This window comes from Mixophyes fleayi, chromosome 12, assembly GCF_038048845.1.
Source record: "Mixophyes fleayi isolate aMixFle1 chromosome 12, aMixFle1.hap1, whole genome shotgun sequence".
NCBI lineage: Eukaryota > Metazoa > Chordata > Amphibia > Anura > Limnodynastidae > Mixophyes > Mixophyes fleayi.
Window position 1 is genome coordinate 45,152,530 of NC_134413.1, and position 13,898 is coordinate 45,166,427.

Here is a 13,898-nt window from a genome sequence, read left to right on the forward strand (position 1 = left end):
TAATTATAAGGAATAGAAGAGGAATCAAATGTATTTGGATATAAACTTTGTTATCTAAACAACCCATGATACTGGCAGTCATGCTATATGGTGCTACTGATCCGACATTACAAAGGTCTTTACTAAAGAGACGTCTTCTTAGTTATAGGATAGGAACTAATCTTAATCTTAAAAGACACCCTGATGAGCACTGATATGTCTACTAATATTTCACCTGACTCTCCCAGGAACCTTCAGTCCTTCAAATGCTCATTTAAAACTCACCTTTTCAAGTTTTTTAATCTTACACCTCCTAACCATTCTATCCATCACCTCCACTTCCTCGCCTGCTATCTCCATCTTTTCCCAGTTTGTCCTACTGTCTCTCATCACCCCTCCCTCTAGAATGTAATCTCTCGTGGGCAGAGTCCTTTCTACCTATTGTCCCACATCTGTCTACTGACTCCCTTGTACCTCCTGTCACGTCTTTTGTTGCCCTCTGTGTGAGTGTCCATAACATTACTCACACTCATCTGTGCTACTTATATGTATCATCTCATCTATTTGTGACTTGCTTCTGTATCTGGCGCTATGTAATCTGTGGAGCCTTATAAATAAATAAATAATAATATAATGGCTGGCTACTTCAACACATGCATGTTTTAAATGTATAAAATGTACTTCCTCTACATTCAACCACAGACTGGCAAAATGATCTTAATAGACATTGGATGACCTGTATTTCTGAATATGTAGTATACATATTGACATACATATGGTCACTTATATATGTGGGCTATTAGATGTTTCTGTGACAGGATGACAAACAACCTCCCAATGTGGGGAAGATGGTACTTTATAAGGAGCCTACCTTATTTACAGTTACTATGTGTCCCAGGGCTTTAAATGACACAATACATTTTGGAATCTTAGTGGATTAAATCACTGTTTTTTGGGGGAGTCGTGGGGTAATTTGATATTGACTTTCAATAGGAGTGCACTCATTATGACTTTTGAATGTTTATTGGCAATATATACCAAAGCTATGTAGACTGTTACTGTTTTGATCATTGAATTAAGTTATTGTTGGTTGATTGATGTGTTTACTGAATAACCTTACCAAGTATTTGAATTTGTTGTTATGTATATAATATTAGTTTGCATTCTATAATTATACGATTGTACTAATACTACAAATAGCTAGTGCCCAATTGTCCCTATATATATTTTTTTTTGTGGACTATGTTATATCTTATTTTGAGTTTGTATTCCACGGAACACATTGTATCTTTTTGTTTTTTATTATACTTTAGGGAGTAAGGGCAAGGGGGCAATGCGAGGATTCGCGGCTATATGATGTTTTTACGAAGGGTTTGTCAGAGATGACCTAAATGGGTCCTTTCTCCTGAACTCCGGCTGCTATACCTTGTGGGTATCGATCGATAGAGAAACAGACAACTTCAGATGTTTAGGCTGAAAATGATTCTGATTCTGACCAGCCCTAAGTCAGAGTAGCTTTATTTATGCATAGTTTCACAGACAAAAGAAGATAAGGAATACAAGGTTTCTGAAGGCATCCTGTTCAGGTCAGCAGTTTGTGGACAGGATGTACAGCAGATGTCTTATCTCAGTCACGTAGGCCTCAAATGGGGGTCGTGGGCTCCCTGTACTGAAACTGCTGGATGTGCACATTCTTGAGAAGAGACATATTGAAGAAAAGATAAGAATGTGAGGCAAAGTTCATTAGGGAATAGTAATTATACAAAATGCATTACTTTAAGAAGTTCATAAAATGTATATCTCTCACATAAACCCCTCTTTTTATCATTTTTATAATTGCCCTGCCTATCCTTTTGGTGTGCATGAAGCACTCCTGCACCCGACCTACTTCATTCAATTCAATGGAACCTCTGATAGGCCCTTAGAGGATGGTAAAGATACATTCAATCAGGTCTATGGTTCATGTACACCTAATTCTTAAAAATAATAAAAAAAGAAAATGGGAAAGACTGAGGGGGGGAGAGTACAAAAGAGCCTTAAAGCTCAGAGAGGGCAAGATAAACATCTGATACCGGTTTGGGCTTTACATGTCTTTTAAGAGACTTTTTATTCAGAATGAGATCATTTTTGCACCTTTTCAAACAGCATTGGAAAAAACATAAGCTTAGTTTAAAAATGACATATAGCAACAACAATAAAGCGAATATCTTAGCTATCCATATTAAAATGCCTGAAATCCATGCGAAAATACCTTTGCCCCAATTGCTAGGATTTAACCATGAGAAGGCTGATGTCCACCAGCCATCATTAACCGTATCGGGGTCAAAATTCTCTTTCCTGAATTTCTCCTTCATTTCCTTGGCTTCTGTCATGTACCTGTCTATTACTTCTTCTGGATTATCAGTGTAATTTGTTACAAAGTTACAACAATGTGTTCCGTATTCTGTTTCTAGGGTCAAACAGTACCCTCCTGACTGAGCAGTGATGTAGTCTAATACAAGTTGATGTTGTATTAACTGGGTTTTCATCGCCTGCAGTTCTTTTCCAACATACCTAAAGGATTTGTCATAAATTTCCGTTATGTTATCTAAAAGTCCTGCAACCTTTAATATCATATTATAGTTTGCCATGTACCCCCATGTCCCTATTGAAATGATGTTACCAAATCCAATACCCACATTGTGCCCTTTGGACTTTGCTATGAGAGGGATATGTTCAGTATCTATTGTCTTAATTTCCCTTTTTTCAAGCCTATGGTCCTTTTTATTCCTGAATACTCCTCTGAGGTCATCATGGGTCATGACATAGAATTCAGGAACCAATCTGGCCAAGTAGCATACCCCTATTGAATTTGGGGGGAGCCACCTGTAGGCATTGCGTCCACATACATAATAAACATCATCTGGTAAAAGGTAGGGGATATCATAAAACAGGCAATATGTAGATACCTGTTGTCCTAAGTGACATGAAGTGTCATTTTCTGCTCTGTCATTGTCAAAGGCAGGCAGTGTGCCGTTCCAGGTGAGATTATATCTGTCATATTGACATTTTATACACTCCTGACTCTTTTAAAAAAATAGTACCTTTTCCGGATTCCATCTTCACTGTTTGGTTGCATTCAGAATTACAGTGTGATAAATAAGGTTGGGTGAAATTCACTATAACTTGACAGCGTGATTTAGGGACAGACCCTAAAGGGAAACTCTTATTCTGGTAACTAATGCGTATTGGGCCATATGGGGTCCATATTGACTCATTTATAGCCCTATTGGATTCTATTCCCTTATTGAAACAATATTTTGGTCTGACTCCATTCGTGCCTAGTTTTACTACTGGGTATCTGGTGGTTTTATACTTGTGGCTGACCATGCGTCCACATGAGAAGTTTCCCTCTCTCATTTTAGTCAGCTCTTCGCTACTCAAAGGTATGGGAACCAGGGCTATATTTTTACTGATGGTAGGAGTACGAGAACATACCCAGCAGTTGCTGGTATTGGTTATTTGACTGATGGCGTTGTGCAAGTGTGCTATAACATTTTCTGGTTCTTCTAAATTAGAAAAGGCTGTAGGGAAACATAGAAAAAGAACAATTCTTAACAGGACCTTACTCCCCTTCATGGTTTATCCTGGGTCACCGTAGCCTTTTTGCAGTGGCTGGCGTGGATCCAAGGATCCTTTCCTTCAAGTTTCACAGAAGTGGGTGTAGTCAACAGAACTTGATATGGCCCCTCAAATCGTGGTTCCAGAGACCTCCTCACGTGTCTTTTTACGAAGACGTAATCTCCTGGCACCAGGGCATGTGTTCCAGTGCAATCCTCTGGATCTGGGATTGAAGAGAAAACTCAAGAATGTATGTTAGTGAGGGACTTCTGTAGTTCTTTCACATAACTAGTCAGTTCACCTTGGTGTTTCACTAGAGATTGTGGAAAATAACACCCTGTCTTTGGCGGCCCCCCAAACAGTATTTCATAGGGGCTTAGCCTGTGTTTCTTATTAGGTGTTGTCCTGACTGAGTATAGGGCGAGGGGAAGGCATTGCAGCCAGTGTCACCCTGGGAGGTACTGTTACTGTGTGACCAGGGTTGTGTGTGTTACAGATGGCGCAGGCCTTTACCAGATCACTGGCAGCTGTGCTGAAGCCTGGCGCGATCCAGTGTCTGAATACAGAGTTAATTATTGCGTCTTTTGAGACATGGGAAGGCCCATGCACTAGAGCAGCCAGTGTAGGAAAAAGGACTCTAGGGAGACAGTGTCTGTCTGTTGTGGCCCATATGCCCTCTATGTGTTCCGCCCCCCTCTTTTTCCACTCCTCTCTTTCAGATACTGCTGCTTGCTTTTGTAGGATTTTTAGCATTTCCAGATCTATAGGGAGGGTGGGGGGTGTTGTGGACACTAAATAGTGTTGTACTAGCGGTAAGTCTGCTGCAGCTCTTGCAGCCTGGTCTGCTAGTCTGTTTCCTCTTACTTCCATAGTCTGCTCTCTGGTGTGTGCTTTTACCTTTATGACTGCCACTTCTTTGGGCAGTTCTAATGCAGCAAACAACCTCAAAATGATTTCTACATTTTTAGTGGGTTTACCATTAGAGGCCATAAAGTGTCTGTTCTTCCAAATACTTTGATAGTCATGTGCAACCCCAAAGGCATATCTGGAGTCAGTGTAAATGTTAGCTGTTCTCCCTTCTGCATACTGACATGCACTTATAAGTGCTTCTAATTCAGCTTGTTGTGCAGATTGACTTGGTGGGAGGGGTTGCTGGAGTACAATGTCTGTTTCTGTTGTAACTGCATAACCTGTTTTGGGAGAGCCCTCCTCATAGTACCTAGACCCATCTACAAACAGGAGTAAATCAGGGTTGCTAAGAGATGTCTCTTTAACATCCCCGGGAGGTTTAGTTTCCAGATCCATTAAGGCTAGACAGTCATGATCACAGAAATTTTTTTTGAGTTGTGTTTCCTGTTTTGCCACAGTCTCAACACTCTCTGTATTGTCTGTGTCTTCAGCAACACTTTCTATACTGTCTGTGTTTGCAGCGTCTATACTGTTACTCCCCTCTTTTATATCCATGCAACTTGGGAACAATGTTGCTGGATTTAAAACTGTGCATCTTTTTAGTGTAACGTTTGAGGGTGTCAGTAGTGCTACTTCATATTTAGTTAATCTAGCCGCTGAGATGTGTTTTGTTCTGGCTTGATTCAGTATTTCCATGACTGAGTGTGGTACCTGAATGGTGAGAGGGTGATCCAGCACTATGTCTGCAACTTTTTGTAGCAATAAAGCGGCTGCTGCTACTGCTTTTATACATGTTGGGGCTCCCACTATGACGGGGTCTAATTTTTGTGAGTAGTACCCCAATGGTCTTTGTCTACTCCCATGTTCTTGTGTTAGTACGCCATGAGCGTGCCCTTCTTGTTCATGGCAGAACAAGTTAAACGGTAGTTCATAGTTAGGGAGCCCAAGGGCTGGGGTGCTTGTGATTAAATCTTTGATCAGCTCAAAAGCTGCTTTTTGTTCAGCTGTTGACCAAAACATATTGCAACTTCTATTCATTGGAAGTTGGATCAATGCAATCTGGATTGCCTAAATGGTCTTTTTTTGCTGGAGATCTGTGAAGAAAAAACTTTTGCATAAAGATTAACATTTATTCACTAGGAATTACAGTAACTGTTATTAATTCACGTTGAACAGCTGCTAATACGACACTTGCTTAAAAGTTTCTCTTTGTAGCTTAACTGTGACGCTATGCGTTCCATGCAATGAAAAACTGATTTCCTCAAAGAGGCAGTCCCCAATATCACAAACAGGGAATGTCAAAGTGACGAGACCTGGTCGAGTGTTCAAAGCCACTCCTTTCTCATCATCTCTTTGTAAACCAAATATTCACACATATTTCCAGATTCTGTGATTTCCATGTTTAAAGTACAAATATATATTCACAATTCTCGCTCACAGACGACATTTTATCTCGTAACAATTCTTTATGGGCATAACAAACCCTCCTGATTTCTGAGAACATTTATCAGCGCCATTTTACACAGATAAAAACAGCTTGTAATATATCTCCATGTAAAGCTCACTCCCACAATTCTCAACTTCATTAAAGAGAAAGCTATTTTTCTCAAAAAAAAAAAAAATTACTTTGTTCAAATATAGAAACGGCTTGTTGGACCCCAGCCAACTTTGTTCTGAAACCAGTAATAGTGATAATGTACATTATTTACAGTCTTGTGACGGACCAAAGACTTTAAAACTTCTTTTGCATCTCTTCAAAAACATTACATTTACAACTGTACAGCTTTTTCAACCTTGAAACATGTCTCTTGTAAAACGGTCAAGACAGACAAACACGGATCTCTCTCACACACAGTAAGAAGGAGATAAAACTCACATACAGAGAAAGAAAAATTAACTGCTATCTTCCAGCCTACTGCTGTGGAACTACAAGTCCCAGCATTAGATTAAATACACATTAGCTTCAACATGCTAATATCAATCAGCACTCAGGACATATTTTTCCTATTGAAAAATAGAAACATACTTGGAAGAACCATTTTATCAATGTTACATTGTCAGATAACAAAAAAACACAGAGTGCTTCTTATCTCAACACACTGAAATCTTTTACACAGAATAAGGGAGGGGCACATCTCACTCTTCAGCTGCGCAGCATTTAAACATACATTTTTAGTACACAACCTACTTGATTCATTGTTTTAGTCATTATATCATTTAGCTTGTGATACATTTTCTATTTAATCATTGTCACTTAAATTTGTTAACTGTAACATATCACAGCAATCATTGTCATTCTCTAATTCTTCTGACATTTTACACCATGCAACACATCTGTCAAAATAACCTTTTTCTTTCAGTGTTTTCTCATTGTCTTTAATTAGTTGTTTAAAAAAATGGAACCTTTAATATACAGGTTTTCAGACACCCCTGCAGCTTTGAACAGTTTTCTCATCCCTTTTGTGAAATCCTTGCCTTTATGCTTTCGCATATACTTTATGGGGTCTAGATCCCCGTACTTTTCGGATTTCTTTCCTGTCTTGGACCCTTTATTTCCCATAATGGGATTACCTTATGGTCCAATATATTTTGAATGAGAAAACTTTTATTTGTTCCTGTCTTGCTTTACAACAAGTTTGCAGCTGGTCTGCCTTTCTGAATGTTCCTGACTACTTTCATTAAAATCCATCAAAAAACACAATCACGTATACAATCAAGATTATTTGCAGGGTCAACTGTGTGATCTGACTGAGTTCTGTGGTGTTATTCATGTGTACAGATGTATCAGGTGTATGGCATAGAGAAGACAATATATCAATACATGTAACAATACAAGACAGATTACACACAAGTACCTTGATACTCTTAATAGTATCTGTTGCCAGAGTTCAGGGATCTCCGTCAATCAGACTGCAGTACCCTCGAGCTGGGATAATTCCCCCTCCACAGAGACAGCTCTAAGAGCAAAAATAAAGCTTTTTGCTCACCAGCGCTGGATTAACGTCTGTCTGTCTGGAAAGGGAGACCCCGTTGTCGGGAGGTCTGATATATTGGAGATCCCGGCGGCGAGCCCCCACTGAAACTGTCAGAGATGACCTAAATGGGTCCTTTCTCCTGAACTCCGGCTGCTATACCTTGTGGGTATCGATCGATAGAGAAACAGACAACTTCAGATGTTTAGGCTGAAAATAATTCTGATTCTGACCAGCCCTAAGTCAGAGTAGCTTTATTTATGCATAGTTTCACAGACAAAAGAAGATAAGGAATACAAGGTTTCTGAAGGCATCCTGTTCAGGTCAGCAGTTTGTGGACAGGATGTACAGCAGATGTCTTATCTCAGTCACGTAGGCCTCAAATGGGGGTCGTGGGCTCCCTGTACTGAAACTGCTGGATGTGCACATTCTTGAGAAGAGACATATTGAAGAAAAGATAAGAATGTGAGGCAAAGTTCATTAGGGAATAGTAATTATACAAAATGCATTACTTTAAGAAGTTCATAAAATGTATATCTCTCACAGGTTGGACATTATACAGCCGCCGGGTCGCATTGCCCCCTTAATGCCAGCAATGTAACGGTCACCATTTTAAGTAACATCAATCTCAGTGCCGGTATGTTATCCTGTCGGTGTCTAAAGCAGGCTTTCGTGGAATTGTTGTCTGTCAATTTTTCATGAAGTCTGTGTTTCCTATATGTCGGAATTAGAGCAATCGGCATCTTCTTGTCGCTCTAACGCTTGTCACAATTATCTTCATTGCAATCATAACTACCACCAACACAGTAAACACAAAATCTAAGCTTACATTTAGTAACTAAAGTGCGAATATGAATTTTGGAAATATCTCATTTTAAATCAATGAAATCAAAACATACCTGATTGTTGGGACAAACTTTGATAGTTTTTCAACATTCTTAAATCAATCTCTTCATACACAGGTTCATGAGATGAAATTGAATACATGTTCCTGATGACTGAAAGACAAATGTAACTACTTGCAAGTGAACCTCAAATTAAACCTCACTGTACAATAAAAATGTGGCATGGTCTCTAATTACATGTCAACGGATATGTCTAGAGCCACTGGTTAAAGTAAAAAGTGGCGGTATGAAAAATATAATGGGAATGTAAGTGAATGGAATATTATAGTGTTACAATGAAGACAGTAGGAGAAGTGACAAATTACTGTATACACCTCCACTTCCACCACTGAATAGAGCCATGTATCCTATAATGTCACAAAATAACTGTTGTACCAATCCCATTCACAGCTTATCTTTTCTTCTTACCATGTAAACTCAAAGAAAATCCAATCTTTACTCCTAGAAAGCAAAACTGTCACAGTAAATTAGGAGTTAAACTCACCTTTAAAGTTATGTTATTCTTTGTAGAAAACATCCCAAATCTGCTAACTCAATGGTACTGCTAAGGGATGTAGTCTGAGTCCTTGTTCCCACCACATAATAGGGTCAGATGAGATTTTTTCCAGAGATTTTATTAATCTAATTACTTTTGCATTATTATAGCAGGAGAAGCAGATTGTTTCTTTATTGTATTTAAGATGCAGAGGACCATTCTGTGTGACATATATACATTTTAGAATGCGTGAGGATCACACGCAATAACTGACATTAATGTGTTTACCTGGGATGTGGGTTATGGAAAGGGGCTGTGGTAGGTGTTTGCAACTACGAGAATCCCGAAACCCCTGACATTGGCAGTAAAATTCCTGCCTTCATTAATATGAATTTCAAGATCTTTTCTCCGTTATTCGGCTAGATAGAATAAGATCCAATTGTACACAGTGATCATGTGATTGGTCAATGGCACTATAAAATTGTATTCTGAACACTTTGTTCTTGTCAACCTTGGCAAAGACTGTTTATATTGGTAGAAACGCATTGAAGGAGGAGAGCTAAGTGTATTCTGTGACAAATTACCCCAAGAACATCCAGATTAGAAGTATCTTCCAGTGTCTCCATCACCCCGGGAAAGTCCAGTTTGACACACTGTGAAGTTTTAGCCATCTTTACGGTAGGAGTATCTGCATATACTCTGTTTTTCTAAATGTTTTTGTTGCTATTAATAAATGTGAGTGTATTTATTATGTAATTAAAAATAATGAAATATTTTAAATGTTTTCGTATACATTTTATTTCTATGCTCTACAATGAGGAAATAAGAGGCTCATAACCCATGAGGAAGGTTCCAATAACCAAGGATTATTGCATAAAAGCTGAATGAAAAGTACGTTTTTCACCACTAGGGGTCACACTCTCATAGGTGGTTTTCAAAGCACCAATAGAAAGATCACTATTTAAAGGCAAAAGATAACGAAATAGTCTAGTAACTCTTTCCAACATGTTTGGAAAGCTGTTGTCACTTAGCACAGAAAAATAGTGTGAAGAATATTATCTATACAAGTTTGAAGATGTGGACACAATTATTATTCACTTATTTATTAGAGTGTATTGCTTAAAAAGTGTTGCACTAGTATTCAATTAACTTTTTTTTGTATGGTACCTTTGGCAACATCTATTGAAACAAAGATCTTCAATAATGGATCAATTGAAGTATTTCACATTTATAATTTTTACTGTAATTTATTGGAGTATTTTATAAGAGATCAAACCTGAACCTGGATTCTCTTCTCTTTACCTTTTTATATATATTTTAAAACTAGTGTTATGTTTTCTTAAGGTCTATCTAGGCTGCAGTTAACAATGGAGCACTGTAGGAACTTCATTTTTTTTGTATATTATATAAGGATATTGTGATATTGACAATGGTCTAAATTACAGGACAATTCTGTCTTCTGTTTTCCCTGTCCAATGTGTTAGATTTAAGGGATTAATTTTTTCATTATTTTCTCATATTGCTGAAGACAAATAAGTGCTTTGTTCTGTTTATTTTTGTCTCTTTTTATAGTTTGGAAAAATATTAGTTTTTATTGCAAAGTGCTGTAACCTGTTAAATGCAGGGGTTGTATCAGTGTTATCACACCTGTTTATGAGGCTTGTTGTTTTATTGTATATTCTCAGTAGAGATGGGCAACCTCGGTTCCCCGAGATCCGAATTCATCGGAATTCCGCCTATCCGAGTAGCGAGCCGAGCAGGCTCGGTACTCTCCCGCCCATTCGGAATCGAAATCGAGGCAAAACGTCATTGTGACGTACTCGTATTTCTGAGCTCGGTTCTCGCGAGATTTGAAAAGCATAAATACCAGCCTCCACAGCAATCCATCGCCATTTGACAGAGGGTGAGAGCAGGCTTGCTGTATTAGCGCAGGGACAGAGCAATAATTGTACACCTTATTCTTTCTATTATTCTTTTATTTCGAATCTATTCAATTATATTATTATTAAATCAAAATCTATTTGCAATTGTTAGAGCAGCAAGGCAGGAGGATAGAGGAGGCTTATTTTTCCAATTTGTTTGCACTACAAGTGCTTTGGGGTCTCCCATATTGCACAGTGTTTTAAACTAATTTTTCTGGCTGTCAAAAAAAGTCATATTTGTCAGCAGTATCTATATAAGACAATATTTTGCACTACAAGTGATTTGGGGTGTCCAATATTCCCCAGTGTTTTACACAAATTTTTCTAGCTGTCAAAAAAAGTCTTATTTGTCAGCAGTATCTATATAAGATAATATTTTGCACTACAAGTGATTTGGGGTGTCCAATATTCCCCAGTGTTTTACAGTAATTTTTCTGGCTGTCAAAAAAAGTCATATTTGTCAGCCGTATCTATATAAGACAATATTTTGCACTACAATTGATTTGGGGTGTCCAATATTCCCCAGTGTTTTACACTATTTTTTCTGCCTGTCAAAAAAAGCCATATTTGTCAGCAGTATCTATCTAATACAATTTTGGTACTACAAGTGCTTTGGGCTCATTAAAATGGATTCAAAGCAATCCACATATGAGCAGAATCAGCAACCAGGTTCTGTCACCAGTCCTGATGGTAGTGTTCCCAGTATGTCATCTGGGAAAGGCGATGTAAAAGTACATAGTCTTTTTAAATCAGGGAAAAAAACACACACCAAAAAAAATTTACCGTGTTGAAGCGAAAAAGAATTGTAACTGAGGAAAAGTTAACTGCCGATAAAAAAAAAATTGCCAACATGCCATTCTACACACGCAGTGGCAAAGAAAGAATGAGGCCTTCGCCTTTGTCTATTAGTGGCACATCAAAAAATGTTGCAGAGACTTATTCTTGTACAGTCACTCGTGAGCAAGCAAGACCAATTTATTTGGAGTCTAAAAGTTGTGCACAACTACTGTTGCACTAATAAGGTTTGGGTGTAATATACACACCAAAGAAGAGAGTCATTGATGAAGAGGAAGACAAGCAGGCTTGTCTATCGAATTTGCAGGCAAATTCTACTGCATTATATAGGTAACACCCAAAGAGAAGAGCTCCATTACTCCATTGCTAATTGTAATTGGTGAAATTGAAATAATAGGGCTGACAGTCTTGGTCTAAATCTGCAGTTACATTTTATTGTACCATAGCTCACTCAGAAACATGAGAGGTGGCAGGGTTCAGTGCTAATCTTCCTCAAACAATACTAATTCATTCCACCATCATAGAAGTCTGTGTACTATGATGTAATTGCCGATAAAGACCTTCCAAATGGATTTAGTAGTTCATTTTAGGGCAGAGCTGTCACGATTTTTGGGCAATTCTTTTACAGAGGAGCAAATATCAAAATGTTGTGCGGAATCATCTGCATCACCACTGGGTGTCTTGGGAAAGCAATTTTTTGTACAACATGCAGTTGCCAGAGAAACTGAAGGAGAAGACGTCCAAACAAGATGATGAAAGCTCTTGGATCCTTGTGAAGCAAATTAAGTATTAAATCTACAATTAAAATATAGTTAGCACATTTACTTTGTTTTATTTCACACGTTAAATTTCTGTAGCTCCTTGTCAAAATGTATTATTAAGGCAATCACTTGACTCAAGCTAACCGTGTCTGTACTCTCTTCACAGGTGACTACTTCGCTGGACTTAAGTACATTCCCCTCAAATGCTAGTCTTCTTGCAGCTGCTGCATTCTCCTACATGCTGTTGCAGAAAACAGAAATTGACCCTAAATTTTTCCGGAAACAAACAGCATCTCCTGCATGTCATTTTTTAAAAGTTCTGTAACACCAAGTTGATTGTATGTGCAAAACAGGAAATGTGATGGAATTCAACCCTGTAATGCTTGAACAATATTGGGGTCGTAATCAGAAATGACATATCCTCAGGAGAGTCCAAGCAGGATTAGCAATCTTTCAATGACATCCCTTAGTTTTTGGACAAGATTGTCAGCTGTATGCCTCTTAGTGAAGCTGCTGATACACAGAGTAGCCTACTTCTGAAAAAATGTGATATACTTGGGTACATACTGCTGCTGTCCCTGCTGGTGAAGGCGAATGACCAACCCAGTGGGCTGTCACAGTCATATAATCTTTACTTTGCCCAGTTCCGCTTGCCCACATATCTGTGGTTAAGTGTACAGTGGGTAGAATGGCATTTTGTAGCCCAATAATTACATTTTTATGAACTTTCTGGTAGAGGTGAGGAATACCTTTACTAGTCAAATGGGGTCGTGATGCAATTTGTTATTAGGGACAGAAGACCTCAAGTAACTGTCTAAATCTAGCTGCATTAATAATGGACATTGGACGCTGGTATAATACTAACATAGTCCTTATGGCGTCTGTGATCCGCTTTGCGACTGGGTGACAGATTTCATACTTGCTTCCTCTTGCAAAGGATTGTTTAACTGTAAATTATTGGTTCTGGGGATATTGATGATGAAGGTGTTGGGGTAGATTGCAGGTGCTGGGATGTAGATGAGAGAAGGGAGGCAGATGATACTGGACTGCTTGTTGTTATATATTTTAACCTAAGTTTCTGATTTTCCCAGCAGCTTTCCAAGAACTCGCTGAAAAATGACGTAACATGGATGAGGATCCCAGATGGTTAAGGTCCCTACCTCTACTGAGTGTGGCTTTAAAAATGCTACAAATGGCTAGACAACTGTTGTCAGAATTTGTGTAAAAATAATTCCACACTTAAGACGTGGATTTTTGGTCTTATGCCCAGGCATGACAATGGCCTTTTTCTTACCACTGGCAAAAACTGCAGCAATCTTTCTTTGAAAGTATATGAAAATCATATTGTGACCTAGGAGGTGGTAAAAATTGAATAGAAATGACTGGAAATTAGTGTTGGTTAGCTTAATAATAATGTAGGTACAAAATAATACCTAAATTATGTTATTTTAGGCCAAAATAATGTCATTTTTTTAACAAATTGCAAAACAAAACCAAACAAAACCAAAACCAAAATACGCAAGGCTGGTTTGGCAAAACCAAAACCAAAACACCATGGTAATCCAGATCCAAACCAAAAC

At 38.3% G+C, this 13,898-nt stretch overlaps 1 long non-coding RNA gene across 1 annotated transcript; it reads right to left on the bottom strand.

Annotated features, from left to right (window-relative positions):
- Positions 1-1,447: 1,447 nt before the first annotated feature.
- LOC142108239 (uncharacterized) lies at positions 1,448-7,558 on the bottom strand. Its single transcript, XR_012680128.1, has 2 exons — positions 7,344-7,558; positions 1,448-3,802 (listed from the first exon to the last, which is right to left on the bottom strand). It is a non-coding gene; the product is annotated as an uncharacterized LOC142108239 (long non-coding RNA).
- Positions 7,559-13,898: the final 6,340 nt, after the last annotated feature.